The sequence below is a fragment of the Garra rufa genome, chromosome 11 (assembly GCF_049309525.1).
Source record: "Garra rufa chromosome 11, GarRuf1.0, whole genome shotgun sequence".
Classification (NCBI taxonomy): Eukaryota; Metazoa; Chordata; class Actinopteri; order Cypriniformes; family Cyprinidae; genus Garra; species Garra rufa.
The window spans coordinates 26093723-26110675 of record NC_133371.1 but is presented as its reverse complement, the minus strand read 5'-3'; the positions used below and the strand labels follow the sequence as shown (position 1 = coordinate 26110675).

At 36.5% G+C, this 16953-nt stretch overlaps 1 protein-coding gene across 12 annotated transcripts in view; it reads left to right on the top strand.

Annotated features, from left to right (window-relative positions):
• The first annotated feature begins 2515 nt into the window (after nt 1–2515).
• The window catches only part of mef2aa (myocyte enhancer factor 2aa), a 118111-nt gene continuing 103673 nt past the window's right edge, over nt 2516–16953 (top strand). For 9 of the 12 annotated variants that reach the window (XM_073849951.1, XM_073849949.1, XM_073849954.1 and 6 more), the window contains exons 1-2: nt 2516–2788; nt 12363–12498. The gene's annotated coding sequence lies outside the window, so the exon portion shown is untranslated. Of the gene's footprint in view, nt 2789–8703; nt 8858–12362; nt 12499–16953 lie in introns of those variants that run through there. The other 3 variants (XM_073849945.1, XM_073849946.1, XM_073849947.1) reach the window with 3 other exon arrangements.

The following is a 16953-nucleotide window of genomic DNA, read 5'->3' as shown; positions in this document are numbered from 1 at the left end:
TCATGTGACATTAAAGACTGAAGTAATGATGCTGAAAATGCAGCTTTGCATCACAGGGATAAATTCTATTTTAAAATACAGTACAGACCAAAAGTTTGGACACACCTTGGACACACCTTTGAACCAAAGTTTTCTTTATTTTCATGACTATGAAAATTGCAAATTCACACTGAAGGCATCAAAACTATGAATTAACACATGTGGAATTATATACATAACAAAAAAGTGGGAAACAACTGAAAATATCAGTATAATACAGTCGCGAGTTCATTCATCAAATTTTCATTAACCGACAGCAGCTTTTAACTTTGGGTGAAGAGCGGAGCATTTGAGCCGCGCGCAGAACACAAAACTGACGGGGGCGGCTCCGGTCGAGACTGGATATAAAACTTTCAGATGACACACATCGTTTCTCCGTCGCTGACACTGTAAGTTACTGAAACCACACATGAAAACACGAAACATGGTAGACGCTCATTTGTGCGGCAGAGCGGCTCTCTTGCACTGTGTGAAGTGACAGACAACTAGTTGTCCAGTCTTCGTTCACACAACGCGTGTATTCCGAGAATGCAGTTGTGAGTCCTAAAAATTTACGGGTGTGAGTTCGGTTATAGAATGCGGTCGTCACACCCGTAAACGTTCTGTGTGTGAACATAACCGGACTCAAACACAGGACTGACAACTGTATTCTGCTGCTGTGTGAACGTGGCCTATACTGTTTTTCTGTACTTTTGATCAAATAAATGCAGCCTAGACCATAAAACCATAAAAACTTCTTTAAAGGGGTCATCGGGTGCAAAACTAACTTTTCCAAGTTGTTTGAACATTAATGTGTGTTGGTAGTTTGTGTACACAACCACCCTACATTGATAAAAATCCACCCAGTGGTATTTTTTTTAATCTTTAAAAGTAACGTCCCCTTTTTAAAATCAGTTCATTCTCAGCTTCTTGTCGTTGTGACGAAACACATTTAATTGACATTAGCGTCTTACCTTAGACCCGTCCTCACCGAGCGAAAACAGTCTGAATACCATCCTCACTGTGTGACTGTCACTGTGCAGAGTAAGACTCTAATTGAGCGATTCATGTGTTTTGTTGTTGGATGTAATCATGAACATAGCAGTAGTCATTTACTCCTGACATCTGAGCCGCTGAAGATGCAGAGGTTTAACGTTACTTTCGTTTTTGAATGGAAAGCGCCAGTCCCGTTCTACATATGCATCTATCTTCGTGCGAATCGTTCGTGATGCAGCTTCACCCACAGCAGAAGTGAGTATAAGGGTTTTTTATGCATCTTTGCAAATGGCCTTTCTTAATAATGTGCTTGTTGGCAAGTTTCGCAGATAAACGCGGCTAAATGCGGCTAAAGTAAACATAATCCCAGAGAGGGGCGGGGCGAGCAGAGCTCGGTGGTATTTAAAGGGGCCATGTCTTAAAATTAGCTGAAATTTTGCAGAGCTGATTTTGACAAAGTAAAAGGGTGTTTTTTTACACTACTATTGAGAATTTTTAACCAAAGTATATTAGAGACTAAGACCCTAAAGAATCATATGAACTTGTGAAAAATGGGCATCCGATGATCCCTTTAAAAATATTAAAGATCGTACTGATCCCAAACTTTTGAACGGCAGTGTATTAATACTGTACAACTGTTTTTAGTCATTAACACATGTTAACCAATTCTGTGCACTAGCTTTGAATAGTGAACAATGAGCGGGATATTTGAAAGAGTTTTGCTAGTTTAGTTCTGTCTAGTTCTAATTGTAATGATGTGTTAATCAAGAATTTGCTGTCAAAACAGTGACCTTCGGTGTGTTTGTGAGCCTAGTGAGCCTGTTGTTCTTCAAAAAGAAAGTTGAGACAGAAAGTCTAACTTGACTATGGTGCTCTCTAATATGAGCGATATTATAAGATCCTTTATTTAATTGGTGGCATAGTATCTAAGCAGTCTGGGGCTATTTGTGGTCTGGTACAATGCTGAAAATGTCAGCTGTCTTCTATTTGAGTATGTTTTATAAACCCCACTGCAATTCTTCGGGTCTTTATGACCTATCAATACGAAACTTTAACTTCAGCTGGCAGGGAAAAATAAGCTTATTTTTCACTATTCTGTTGAAGCCAAAACTTTATGGGATTGAAATGTTGATGGCTCACGTTTGGATGACTTCTGTTGGCCAAAAAATGACACTTTGAAATATTGGTGGCGGCGCTGGCAAGTCTTCATTATGAGAAAGCGAACCATCAGGGAGTTCTTTCCTTCGTTCTTCCATCTCTTGTGAACAGCCATTCATTGTTGTTCTCCGATCAGCACAATTTTTCACTTTTATTATTAATAATAACAACACAAAACACATCTAACACCCTCGGTATTGGTGAGTGACAGCTGCGGCTGGTCCACCACTCCCCTGAGCCAAGCCCTGTCACATACACGCATGCCCAGCATGTCAGCGTCCATCTGGGATCCTACCCTTCAAACTTCTGTCGCCCAGCTCCCTTCCGGCAGAAAGACCCAGGGACGAGAGTGTGAAGTCAGGCCTCACAGGGGCAAGAAGAAAGCCGTCCAAAGCCAGCTGGTCTGGCTTTGAGGAAAGCAGAGGAGATTGAAAGCGAAAGAGAGAAAAAGAGAACGTGCGAGAGGAAGACAGACAGAAAGAGAGACAGAACGAGGGAGAAAAATTAAATAATACAAGAAAAATTAAGAAAGTAAGATCGGCACACCTGAGAAAGATACCTGAGGAAGGCCTCAGCAGCAGGTTCTGTGAGGGTAATCGATCATCGCAAGAAACAGGTGAGACAAAGCCATTTACAGATGGGGAGGGGCAATGGGGAAATGCATTGTATACAAAATATTAACACATGTCTTGACTGCTTGTGATTGGTAAGTAATGTAATAATGCAAGTGGAAAAATATATCTCCATTTTTTTAACTTCCTATATTTTCTGTTTTCTTCATCATGCTTGAAGTCATCAAGAAAGCGTAACAAACTATCAGGGCAGGTTGTAACTTTTTTGCAGGATTGCACCACTTTCATTTTACTTGAATAAAATTGAAACTGTGAATAGGGGAAAGCAATTTTCTAGGAAGATTTTTTTTTTAAATATTGAAGCATATGAAATATACACTACCAGTCAAAAGTTTTTGAACAGTAAGATTTTTAATGTTTTTTTTTAAGTCTTGTCTGCTCACCAAGTCTGCATCCAAAGTACAGCAAAAACAGTTCAATTTTGAAATATTTTTACTATTTAAAATAGCTGTTTTCTATTCAAATATATTTTAAAATGTAATTTATTTCTGTGATCAAATCTAAAGTTTCAGCTTCATTACTCCAGTCTTCAGTGTCTCATGATCCTTCAGAAGTCATTCTGATAAGCTGATTTGCTGTTAAAAAACATTTATTATTATTACTATGTTAAAAACAGACAATATAAAGAAAACAGAACATATAGAAAGTTAAAAATGGACAAAGATACATTTACATACACTACCAGTCAAAAGTATTTGAACAGTAAGATTTTGTTTTTAAAGAAGTCTCTTTTGCTCACCAAGTTTGCATTTATTTGATCCAAAGTACAGCAAAAACATTTTGAAATATTTTTACTATTTAAAATAACTGTTTTCTGTTTGAATATATTTTAAAATGTAATTTATTCCTGTGATCAAAGCTTAAGTTTCAGGATCATTACTCCAGTCTTCAGTGTCACATGATCCTTTAGAAGTCTAAATGTTCTAATATGCTTATTTTTCTGTTCAGAAACCATTTATTATTATGCTGAGTAGATTTTTTAAAGTTTCTTTGAGAAATAGAAATGTCTGAAAAACAGCATTTATCTAAAATAGAAATCTTTGTTAACATTGTAAATGTCAGTTTAAAGCATCATTGCTAAATAAAAGTATTATTTTCTGTAATTTATTTCCCAATAAATAAAATTATACTGACTCTAAGCTTTTGAATGGTATAGTGTATATAGTGGTATATGTTACAAAAGCTTTTTATTAAAAATCTATATTTATTCATCAAATAAAAAAAAAAAAAAAATAAATAAAACATTACCCAGCTGTTTTAAATATTGATAATTCTAATAATAACAAATGTTTCTCAAACAGCAAATCAGTATATTAGAATGATTTCTGAAGGATCGTGTGACACTGAAGGCTGGAGTAATGATGCTGAAAATTTAGCTTTGATCACAGGAATTAATTACATTTTAAAATATATTCAAATAGAAAACAGTTATTTCAAATACTAAAAATACTTCAAATCGCTGTACTTTGGATAAAATAAATTGAGGTTTGGTGAGCGGAGGAGTCTTTTTAAAAAAAGCTACTGTTCAAAAACTTTTGACTGGTAGTGTATGTATATGTATCTTTGTCCATTTGTAACTTTCTATATTTTCAGTTTTCTTCATATTTTCCGTTTCCTTCATCATAATTATGCTTGAAGTCAAAAAAACCACAACAAACTCTATCATAGCAGGTTATAACTTTTTTGCAGGATTGAATAGAATTGAATAGAGGAAACCAGTTTTCTAGAAAGTCTTTTCTTTTCATATAATATATACATATGTACTCTTTCAGTGTTGGATGTTTACTCCTATATGTAATTGCTAACAAAATTAATTTTGCATTTCATAATCTTTACACTCCGCTTACTGGCTATTATCTACAGTATTTTCAGTTACAGCTGATTACATGCTAAATTGGTTGCAAGAAGAACAAAATGTGTTTCTTTCTCGCTAATCTCTAGACCACAGGTGGCTGAGTGTTCAGTGTGGTTTGTTAGGGTTCTGGTGCCAATGGGTGTTTGCACAGGGGATCCAGAGTATGTGCCTTGCCCTGATGTGACTATTTTTATGTACAGCTTCAGCTTCACAAGGCTTCAAATAGAATGTGAAAAAATGTGAAGTCACAGAGGGCACATAATCAGGGATTTCATCAATATCCATTACTTACTGCAGTATGAGTTTGCTGTGGATTCTTTGGCGATATCTTCTATCGTAGCCTAGTTTATTTCATGTGGCACAGGTCTTTGTCTTTTTTATATTTTCAGAAAGGATCAGTAAGGAAAAGTTTGCTATTTTTATCTTAACATTCTAAAATTCTGCTCAAATGTAAAATTACACTACCAGTCAAAAGTTTTTGAACAGTAGGATTTTTAATGTTTTTGCTTCTGCTCACCAAGCCTACATTTATTTGATCCAAAGTAAAGCTAAAACTGTAAAAAATTGTAATATTTTTTACAATTTAAAACAACTGTTTTCTATTTGAATATATTTTATTCCTGAGATTTTTCAAAGCTTTTTATTTCAGATAAATGTTAATATTTGGATCTTTCAATTTCATCAAAGAATCCTGAAAACAATGTACTCAACTGTTTTAAATATTGATAATAATAATAATAATAAATGTTTCTTGAACAGCAAATTCTAAAGGAGCATGTGACTGAAGAATGGAGTAATGATGTTAAAAATGTAGCTTTGATCACAGGAATAAATACAATTTTAAAATATATTCAAATAGAAAGCAGTTAATTTAAATAGTAAAAATATTTCAAAATTGTACTGTTTTTGCGGTACTTTAGATCAAATAAATGCAGGCTTTGTGAGTAAGACGACTTAAAAAAAAACTAAAATCTTACTGTTCAAAAACTTTTGACTGGTAGTGCATATTCATGCTGCAAACATCTGTTTACTCGGAAGTGCAAAAAAGTTAAAGATGTGCCAATTTTGTTGTATGAATCCATGATTGCTTATATTTCCATCATACATTTATGTCCAGATGCAATTTGAAGCTCAAAGTGCTTAAAACACTGGATATTGAGGTCAGTGTGTGTTAGTAATCACCTGGTGATTAAGTTAAACTGCGGATTATAAAGTTATGAAAGTGATGACACAAGACAAGCCAAATGTACTGTTTCAATGTAAAACAATCCAAATTTTATAAATGTAAATCATTCGCAAAGGCCTCAAACTGAAGGTTTGTATTATTTGTTGGTCTTTGTATAACTGTTTTAACATGTTGTACTTCCTTTGATCTCCAGAGTGTCCCGTTTCACATGTGGTAAAACGGTGGTAATACAAATTCCCTTTAAGTCCCAGCAAAAACAACTCATGTTCAGTACCACACCTCGTCCACAGATCCTACAACTACACGTGACACTGCCACATGCAACGTAAAACGCAGCCAGCCTCTTTTCTCTGATTGGTCACTGACAAGCCGCTGAGGGATTCGATTGGATGAGAAACCTGTCACTTCAAACGCACTGACCCTATTGTTACTGTTGTTTTATAGAACTTACGTCAATCGTATCTAAGGTAGTGCCAGTCTAACAACCATAATAAATATTAAAATTGTTCCGGACGTAACGGGCTTTTTAACAAGAAGCAGTAATCGTTGTTGTGGAGGGTTTTTTACACAACAGTGACGTCTTTGTTAACTTTTTGCGCGGCCGAGTCTTTACTGTCACTTCCTTGATTCGATGACATGCACATATAGTTGGCTATACGCGTTGTTTCCTCGCTTTCTCAAACTGTTAACACGGTGATGTCATGGTGTGGCGGTTAAGGAGCCGTTTCCTTTCTTTCTCAGCTCATATCGCGCGTTCACTTGCTTTTTCGCTTTTTACGTCCGACAAAAACAGTCTCCGAGTTCTTTAGTGTTGTTTTCATCAGGTTTAAGTCGCTGTTCTTGAGTTTTTCATATTTGTTTTTAAACTCGAGATGAGACACGAGTAGAGTAGGAGGTGGAGGATGAGGAGGCGGTGTTTTATGGCAAGCTCAAGTAACAATTATTCCTTAAGGATAAATATAGAATTACAATCTATTTTAATTGTATGTGGATAATTACTACGAAGCAATCCAATAGTGACAAGTTTCACCAGTTATTTTTTTGCTATAGCCACTATCCTCAAAGTGATTATCTTCTTCCATTGAACTCTATGGAGATCTGTGGTTTAGATAATGACTATGCATTTCTGACTAGTCGCCTTTGTTTTCAAGTTATCTTTGGTTCCCTTTCCAGTTTTACTTGTAAACTACTTTATGGACTAGTATATCTTAGTTAGTTCAATAGTTAATCCTACTAGTATTTCAGTTTTCTTAATAGCAATTATTAGACACTAATATGTGACCACAAAACCAGTCATAAGGGTCAGTTTTTTGAAAGTGAGGTTTATACATCATCTGAAAGCTTAATAAGTACGTTTTATGGTTTGTTAGGATAGTACAATATATGGCCGAGATACAACTACTTGAAAATCTGGAATCTGGGGGTGCAAAAAAAAAAAAAGAAAAAAAAAAAAGAAGAGAAAATCGCCTTTAAAGTTGTCCAAATTAAGTACTTAGCAATGCATATTACTAATCAAAAAATACGTTTTATATATTTACAGTTGGAAAAGAAAAAAAAAATCAGTATTTCTCAAGATGAATAAAAACAGAAATGCAAACTCAGAATATGATGCAAACCTGCAATATTTACATGTTTATTAACCAATGTCTTTGATGCTGACCTTTGTTCTAATTTAACCATACTAATAAGCAAAAATTACTTTAGATTAACATTTGTGCTTTATTTTTTATTGCTGAAGAGTATTGAACTTCCTTCTCCTACAGTTCTACTGTACTTTTCCTTCATTCTGAGGCTTGTTTATTTCACTTTTTGGTGTGAAAGGGCTTTTAATTAGCTAAAAATAGAACTTTTTATATTAAAAACAAACAGATTTGATTTAAAAAGTACTTTTTGTACTTTTACAAAAAGTAAAAGTAATGCAAAGTAATGTAACACTACTTTCCATAAATTTCCATAAAAAGTAACTAACGTAGTAAATACACTAGTGTCTTCAAAATAGGTCCAGTAGGGTTACTATGTTATAACTAAGTACTAGAGCTCTAGTTTTCACTAACTAGTATGATTAATAATTAGGCACTATTAGACCTATCTGTAGCTATGTTTTCATCGCATTTTGAAGTATTGCATCAGAAACAAGTGATGGAAGTGGCAAAATCCAAAAAAAAAAAAAAAATCCTGTAATTCACAAAATACTTTTTATGCTCACTTGCAGTGGTTTTTGAATTGTGTGAAAAAGTTTTAATACAAATAATGGCAGATGGAAATGCATTTTGCGAATAAATTCCTCCACATGCTCCAAAAAAGTCTGTGGGGCGGCATTACTTCAGTAACCAGCGGACCGATCTCAATGCACAGCATCTGAAATGTTGGTAATTCTAAAATGCCAGAGTAAAGTCTGTTGTCAAAGTATTTCTGTATATTTGCCTCCCAGAACTGTCTTACAAGACTGCGTTCCCAAACAGCTGGCATCCGCCTCTGAAAGCAGTGACCGCATTTATTGTATTTCGTCTGCTCTTTCTGAGGGGCAAATCATTTATTATATATTAAAATGGTTATTTTCAATGGCTTATCCTACTTTTTTCAGTGAAAGGAAGTGACTAGTTAGATGTAAACTGTGCTTATTCGGAAACCTATTCCAATTTTGCGCATAAGTTAAATTCAATGGAAACTTGTGACTAAAGAATAGTTAGTGAACCCTAATAAGACCTTGTGACGATTTCATATGTTTAAAAAACAACTGATGTGGCCATAGACGCTACTTAGTTTTAAAGACTATATGTTAAAAGGGCTTGCCGTAGGAGGTTGACTCCGTCTAGTGTTCGTCATATTGGAGGAGGAGCTTATGTTGTGACAAGAGCGACTGCTGCTTCTTCTGAGTTTGTCAGCTCAGCTCCCGAAAATAGAAGCCGTGTGTCAATGTGACTGAAAATACATTTATGTCACAGTGTATCCACGGGAGTCACTGATACACAGTATCTATATACAGCGAGGGGGACCGCGAAGAAAAAAAAGGTGAGTCGCAAAAATAGCAACAATGTTAAACAGCAGCGGAGTCAAGAGAGAGAGGAGGGAGTCGTGGAGTCAAACTGGATGAGCGCAAATTAAACGCGTTACACTTCGTTTGGGAAGCTAAACATGTTTGTCATATGTTTGTCTCAGTGGTCGGCCACACGTCTGGATGGGTTTGGTGCCGAGTCGCGAGCTCTAGACTGAAGGACAACACTGTTTTTCGTGCTCGTAATTTCTCTGTGAAGAAGAGGTCGTGCGTGGTTTTGGGTTCAGTCCACTTTGACACTTGGCAAATGTTGCGCTCTATAGTCTCGCATCGTTATTTTACTGACGGTGTTAAATATTTCTGGAGATATTAGGAAAGCCAGCAGACAGGGACATATTTACTGTAAAGTTAGAATTTGTGTGGACATACTTTCCAAACCGTTCAGCTTTCGCTTCTGAATATTCAGATAGTATCAGTGATTGAAGAGGGTCACCTGCAGAGCTTCAGAACTTCAGAACATGCCACAATCTACTTAAGGACCCGTGTGATATAATGTTTCTTTACTTTGTTTTGTCTCAGAATTTGTTGGCAGACTGGATGAAGTTGCAAAACAGATATTCATTTCATTCTATCTTGCTTGTTTGAACGGAACAGTTGTTTAAAATGGCCAAACTAGCGAAGACAACTAGATATACTAATGTATTGTACTTGCGGACACTGTAATAAGGGATTGGTAAATATTTCACATTTTAAGACGTATTAAAACACGCAGAATATATGTAGGACATTAGTCATATTTAAAGCACGTCGGACCACTTTATGAAAAGAGAAAGTTTATTTTTTTTTAATTATGCGAATGATTTTGAAATTTAGAAGTGATTGTAGATAGTTTTCCCTCTGAAATCTAGATGGTGCTGGTCTCTTGCAGAGCTTTGGATAGTTGACACCAGTAACAGCACGAAGTGTCACTTTGGTGAAGCGTCGCAGGGTTTATTAGAGTCTCTCATACTGTATGTTAGTGAATAAACTGAGACAAGTGAAAATTGATGCCATAAATTAGTTTATAATAGCATATTAAATTCACTTGTGATTTAATGTTGTTCTTGAAGTCACAAGATCTTGTTACAAACTAGTGAGAAGTCTAGCTATTGTGTGGTACATGATTGTGACTCATCTGCAAGGTCATCACTGCATTAAAGTTATTCAATTAAGTATAATTTTAATTTCATTCATGTTTAGCTTTGCCATCAAGCAACAATGAGGTCATTCCATGTTATTAGGTTACGAAAAAACTGTAGACTAATACTGTTTCACTTTACGAAATTTAAAACTGATTGTATTGAAGTAGTTTGGTGTTTGGTCTCTTAGCACTTAATAGTTTTATTGTTTACTTACTTACTTACTAAACAGGGAAAAACAGGTCAGTGCTTTAAATGCTTTATGTACAACAAGCATTCATTGTAAATCATTTTTTTGTGTGTGTCCTTTCTGTAAGAGCTGCTGACTTTGACATACACCGTGAAGGAACAACCTAATCATCCAGAGGCAGAGAGTGTAGTACTTGTGCTTGTAAGATTACACATGCCTCTGTTAATGGTCCTAGCCTGCCATTTAGTTATCTGTAAAGTGCCTTAGACTTGCCTTAAACACAACATTACAAGATGATATGTCATTTTGACCTTCACGGAATGTTTTAGACATGAACAATTCAACTATTTATCAATATATTAGGATTAATAAAGACATAAAATTATTCAAACCAGTACCAAAGTAAGCCACAATGTCTTGACCTGTTGTCCGAATGTCAAAGGCTAAATGGGGATGTGTTCATAGGGTTGCTCATTGCTTGTGTCTGACAAGCATTGTAATTATGGGCCGCACAAGGCTGGCAATCAGGTCACGGTACATCATCATGAAAATGACCTCAGGAAGAATGTTTGTCTGTCCCACTGATTGTTCGGCTTTTAAGAGGCTAGCAAGACGTAGTCAGGACTCAGCACACCGTTGATTCATTGATTAGTTCAATATTTCAAGCTGCATGGAGAGATGGTGTAATAATAGTTTAAAAAAAAAGAGAGGTTATTTAGCACTTGCTTCTTTTCAAAGTAAATAAGAAGTAGGGCAATATAATAAAAATGTATTAATATTTAAATTAAGCACATGATACATTTGTACGTTTTTGTGTACATTAATTATATATTGCATGTATATATTATGTACTTGTATATAAAAAGAACCCTTGTGTAATTACATCTGTAATTAATTTCTGTAATTACTCTACAATTATAAAATCTACCCCTACTCTTAAACCTAACCATACTGTGAAACCTATCCTTATAAACATATTGCAAAATTATTTTGCAGTACAATTTTTTCCAAACAATTTTTAACGTAAATCCATAGTAGTTAAAGACACTTAATATAAAGTTGAACCTAATACATAAGCGGATATGAAGTATGTATTTGTAAAAGACAGGGATTTACTCAGCCTTGCTGTCAGAATTGGTTTTGTTTGATTATTGTGCACTCTGACTAAAGTATTGTGCTTATACCACACACTAAAGTTGTTTTGTCGCAAACAGTGTTAAAATATGTTTTAATTAAATGTGTTTTGCTGCCCTCGTTTTCATCTGAGGTACATTGTAAAGAATTAATATCCCAGTCAAGTGTATAATGCCATCACACTTTTCCATCTGGCTTTCTGTGCGACTTCATTATAGTTTAATAAGCCCAAACTAAACATGGGTGCAAAGTCAGCACTGAAAACATCACACTGAAACTCAATAGCTTTCTGTTTACACACTCGACAATGAATTAGTCAGCGAAGGAATTCTTTTAATATTCTGAATGCGGTTCACCCAACATGCCCCTTTTCAAATCCGATAAAGCACAGGATCACACTCGAAATTGGTGCCCTGTTAATAAAGCATCTTTTGTTTATGATGTATTGTTACTTATCACTGATATAAATCACTCCTTTCTAAATCACGACCCTAGTCAGTATCTAATAAGATTTCCAGGTTAGACTCAACAGCCTTAATCGTCATTCTAACTGACATGTGACTTGAGATCTGAGTGCACCTTGGCTGTAAAAGTTTTCTCAGGCCCGCTTCTTAGTATTTCTCTCATAAGCTTCCTGTAGACTGTAGTTTACACTTCTTTGGGTATAACGCAACAGATTTATAACGTATGCTATACGATGCACTCAGTTTGCGTCGTCCCATGGGCGTCTGTCCGTGCCTGTGCCGTTCTTGTGAAATAAAGTCGAGCTCCAGAGGTGGTGATTGGTGTTGCGCAGGGTGGGGGTTAGAGCATCTCCCACTGTGCTGTTCATAGCACTCCAATCTCACAGCCTGCTCTCAGCTCCTTCCAGGAGAGAGTGAATAGAGAGAGTCTGGAGTGTGTGGGCGAGTCTGATCTGCAATTAACGCTGGTTGTCAGAAAGAGAAGGCTGGCGTTTACACCATGCTTCTGAATCACTGAGCGAAACACTTTTCCTCTTTTCCCTTCCCCCTCAAACAGGGCATTTTACCCGAGGAGGAGAAAGCACCAGGAAGCTCCAAGCAGCATTGAAAGCAAGGAAGAAAGAACGTAAATAAGACTTGGGCTGGATATTTTTGGGTCCAGGACTGAGGATTGTGCTGCTCCGTTTGTTAGGGTAAGCCCAGCTCTTCTTCTCTTCCTGTCAAACAATGCTGCATCTGTTTTAATTACGCAGAGGCTCACTTTTTTTGTATTAAATCTAATGAAGTAAACATGATACAGTGCCATATGGTCAGTTGACGTCTAATCTCGAGTGCCTGCCGCACTTTACGTGCACGATATGATTTGCAAAGAGAAACTGTTGAAAACAAGTTGTTTGGCTTGTTCCAAATAGGAGTTACACTGGCCATGCAGAAGCTGTAGTGTTTAATTTGACGTTTAATTTCACGTTAGCTGAATTTAAAGTGAAACACCCTGTTCTTAAGTGTCTTATTTGAGTCAGCTGCAGCTGGCAAAGGATGCATTGTTCAGTCTCAAAGTTAGCCACGAATGTCATTTAATAACAAGCGGAGGCTGGACCTTTTCAAAACTAGGGTACTGCTATGTAATTTTGTTAGTCTGTATGTTTTTTAAAAGTAGGGTTTATTTCTTTATTAATTGTCAGCGCTGATGAACAGTGAACACTGAAATCTGTATGTTTTATGCAACATCAGTAAGTTAAATGTTAGTTTGCTGTCATCCGTTCGCAATATAAACCAAAACAAGTAACAACAAAACCACTCAATGACACATTTAATGACACATTTGTGCAATCTTACTGGAAACAGGCCGTTTTGAGGGGACGTCATTGACTCTGCATTTGGCGCGTCATGCTGATTACTTGTTAGAACGATCTTGTCGCAGGCCTATTCTTTTTCCCAGGGTGTGAAGACACTTTAGCAGTTCTGTTCGAAATATTTTTCAGATCAGCCCTATGGAATGTGCCGTACTTTTGCACCACGTCCATTAAATCACGCTCGGTTTTCTTTTTGTGCAACGGCTCTCTTTCACGCTTGCTCAGAGCAGCGTGATTCATTGTTTATTGGAACCCTATCATTGAGCTGGAGATTCCAGCATTCTCCCGTGAGACCTGGAGGCAGGATGCAGAATCTTGAGCCCAGCAGATAATGTTTGAGCCATAGTTTGCTTGTGTGGGCAACGCAGACCTTTTTCCCTCCTCTGGGAACATCTTGGAGGATTTTTTTCATTCGATAAAAGGCGTATAAATGGGCTGCTTTTATCACCATAAAGGGCAGAGTTATGAATATGCATCCACATGCATATATTCAGTTGATTTCAGTCTGTGCTGACTTCCCTCTCTATTATCTGTGGTTTTTGGATCGGCTCTCTAACCCAGCGGAATGTACGATGTCCCAGCGGGGTCACCCCATAAGTAGCAGCTCCAAAACCAGAAACCTCTGGCTGCCTCCTGTCCCACCACCACGCCACATTGCCACACTTTTGATTCTAAATAAGTTACCAAAGGATATGAGGGACATGTTAGGCAAACAGAAAAACCATCGTTTAAGACGTGTATCAAAATATTAGCTCCTCGTTTACCTCGCACGCACACACGACTGCGTCTGTTGCGAGCCGTAAATAGGTTTCCACTGCGCTTGCCAAATAAAACCATCTATCAGGTTCTTAGGCTCCTCAGTTTTAGCTTTATTAGGCAGCTTCTTAATATGTAGCGATGATGATTTCCAAACCATTGGCTTGGGGATTAGCATCCAAGTTGGCACAGGCCTCCTGGCCACATGAAAATACAGCTCACTTTTTGACATGCGGATAAGATTTCAGAGTTAATATTGGTTAAATCATATTTAAAGTGCATAGGCAGTGTTGCAGAATGGCTGGGGCAAAGCACACGCGCAAAATTATAATTAAATAAGAGCATGTGAGAGGGACTTACAACCGAGAATTATCTGGCTAGACGCACGTCAGCTGAATGTATTCATGTTTCTCTATTTGTCACTACCTAGAAAAGCCGTTAGGCCTGTCTGGGTCATCAAGAATCAAATTTAAGCAAGAACGCTGGGATAAGTAGTCAGCGTTACCCAACCAAAACGTTTGTCAACACAAACTTTCTACTTCCATCTTTGTAGTGTTGTGAATGTGGAAGAACTTTATTCAAGTTGTCAATAATCTCCATTTAACTTCTGACATTCATTAAAGGCTATTAAACATTAATGGCCATCAGAAGTTTAATGGAGGCTCTGTAGACCCAGAGTGCCATAGCCACACTGTATCAAGTTTCTGTTTAAACAATATGAAGAGCATTTTTAATGTAAGCATCAGCCAAACTTTTGAACAATTTGACCAAATTGGTTCTAACTAAATTGGTTCTGAATTATTAGTTCACGTGCAGAACTAAAATTGAAAGATAATTTACTCAATCCAGGATGTTTGTGTCTTTCTTTCTTCAGTCATAAATTAATTGTTTTTTGAGAAAAACATTTTAGGAATTTTTTCCATATAGTGGACTTTAATGGTGCCCGTGAGTTTGAACTTCCAAAATGCAGTTTAAATGCAGCTTCGAAGGGCTCTAAACAATCCCAGCCGAGGAATAAGGGTCTTATTCACTTTGTTTGCTCAGGTACAATACAGTTAGGGTATGTCAAAAAACTCTGTTCTCTTTGTAAACACTTGGTCGGTACTTCTGCAGCGATGTGGGATGATTGGAGTTGGAGGAGAAAATGAGATGGGAGTTTTTCGACATACCCTAACTGTATTAAACCGGAATACACAGAGTATGCATGCTCATCGCAGAGCTATATGTGGTTAAAAAGTGTATAAATATTCATTTATTTAAGAAAATGCCTGATCGTTTCGCTAGATAAGATCCTTATTCCTCGGCTGGGATTGTTTAGAGTCCTTTAAAGCTGCATTTAAACTGCATTTTGGAGATTCAAACTCGTGGGCACAGGTGAAGTCCACTATATAGAGAAAATTCCTGAAATGTTTTCCTCAATAAAACATAATTTCTTTACGACTAAAGAAAGACATGAACATCTTGGATGACAAGGGGGTAAGTAAATTATCTGTAAATGTTTGTTCTGGAAGTGAACTAATCCTTAAGTAGCGAATGTCATCTGCTGTGAATGATCTACCTCTTTAGCGCTGCACAATGGGAAAGCTACGCCTGCATTGTCTAAAGAAACAGCTAACGTTGACCTTTCGACAGCCCTGCCCTTGGCTGTGACCTCTGGCGGTAAGCCACCCATGCGGTCCACTCAGCACATGTCCTGCTGAGCAGCGTAGAGCGGCTTAAGGATCGACAGCTTCTGTCCTGTCTCCTTCGCCCTTTCTGAAGACGCGGTCACGCTTGACCTGGCTTCAGGTGTCCCTTTCACCGTAGGCCGTGGCTGGGTCCTTAGCATCACGGGTGTGAGGCTGGAGCCAGAGCAGCAGCCCAAAGCTGCTAATCCTCTTTTCCTACTGATCCTCTTCCTCTCTGCCTCCTCACCCTGCCACCACGCCGCCCTCTCAGGGTTAAGAGGGCAGCTTAGGGAGGAGTCCCATGTTACTCAACACCAGGCCAAAACAAAACAAAAACCTTCAAGTGCAGAGCACTAATCCGTCTAGTCCATGGAGGGTAACTTACCGTAGATTATCTCATTTTGCGGGTCAGCGATTAGCCTTGACACAAGCTTCGTTATGAACTCCTACGAGTGCCGCTTTATCTTGAAGTGCCACTTTGATCAGGATTATGTCTTTTATCTGTTGTTGTACTTGTCATCAGAGTTATCCTTCCAGAACCCAGAAAATCATTTTTGTCCTCTGTTAGGGACTTAATCATTATTATTTATTTGTTTTAGTTTTGATTTGCAGAAGTATCAGTTTTATAGTAAACTGGTCAAAAATGACAATAATTACATATCAAATTATCTGTATTTCAAATAAATCTTGTTCTTTTAAACTTTCAAGAAAAAATCCTGAAGAAACAGCAAAGAATCCTGACTAAAAAGATCAAAGTATTCACAGAAATAAAGAAATGTTTAGTGAGCACGAAATTAGCATATTAAAATGATTTCTGAAGGATCATGTGACACTAAAACTGGAGTAATGCCTGCTGAAAATTCAGCTTTGCCATCACATATTTCAGAATATGTTAAAATATAACATTATTTTGAATTTCAGTAATATCTCACAATATTGTATGTTTATTAATGAATATTTGGTCAAAGAAATGCAGCCTTGGTATCCATAAGAGATTTAGTTTTTTTCCGTTTTCATCTTTTTAGATTCTGTTTTAATGGATAAATTATTATTTTTTTTTAGTCAAAAAGCATGTCAAATAATTGAAATAATGAAATTTACACAATTTAACAGCCATTTATTAAAAGTTCAAAAATAAAATTTTGTTCAAATTTTTTCTAGACTGTTTTAAATTGAATTTTATTAATCAAAAAGCATGTGTAATTAATTGAAATCATGAAATTTACACACAATTTATAATTTTAACAAACTTTACATTTCATTTTTGTCTATTTACATTTTTCTGGATTCTGTTTTTTCTGTTTTAATTTTTGTAGACTGTTTTGATAGTTAAATAATATTAATAATAAGAGCAATTTATTAAAATATAACA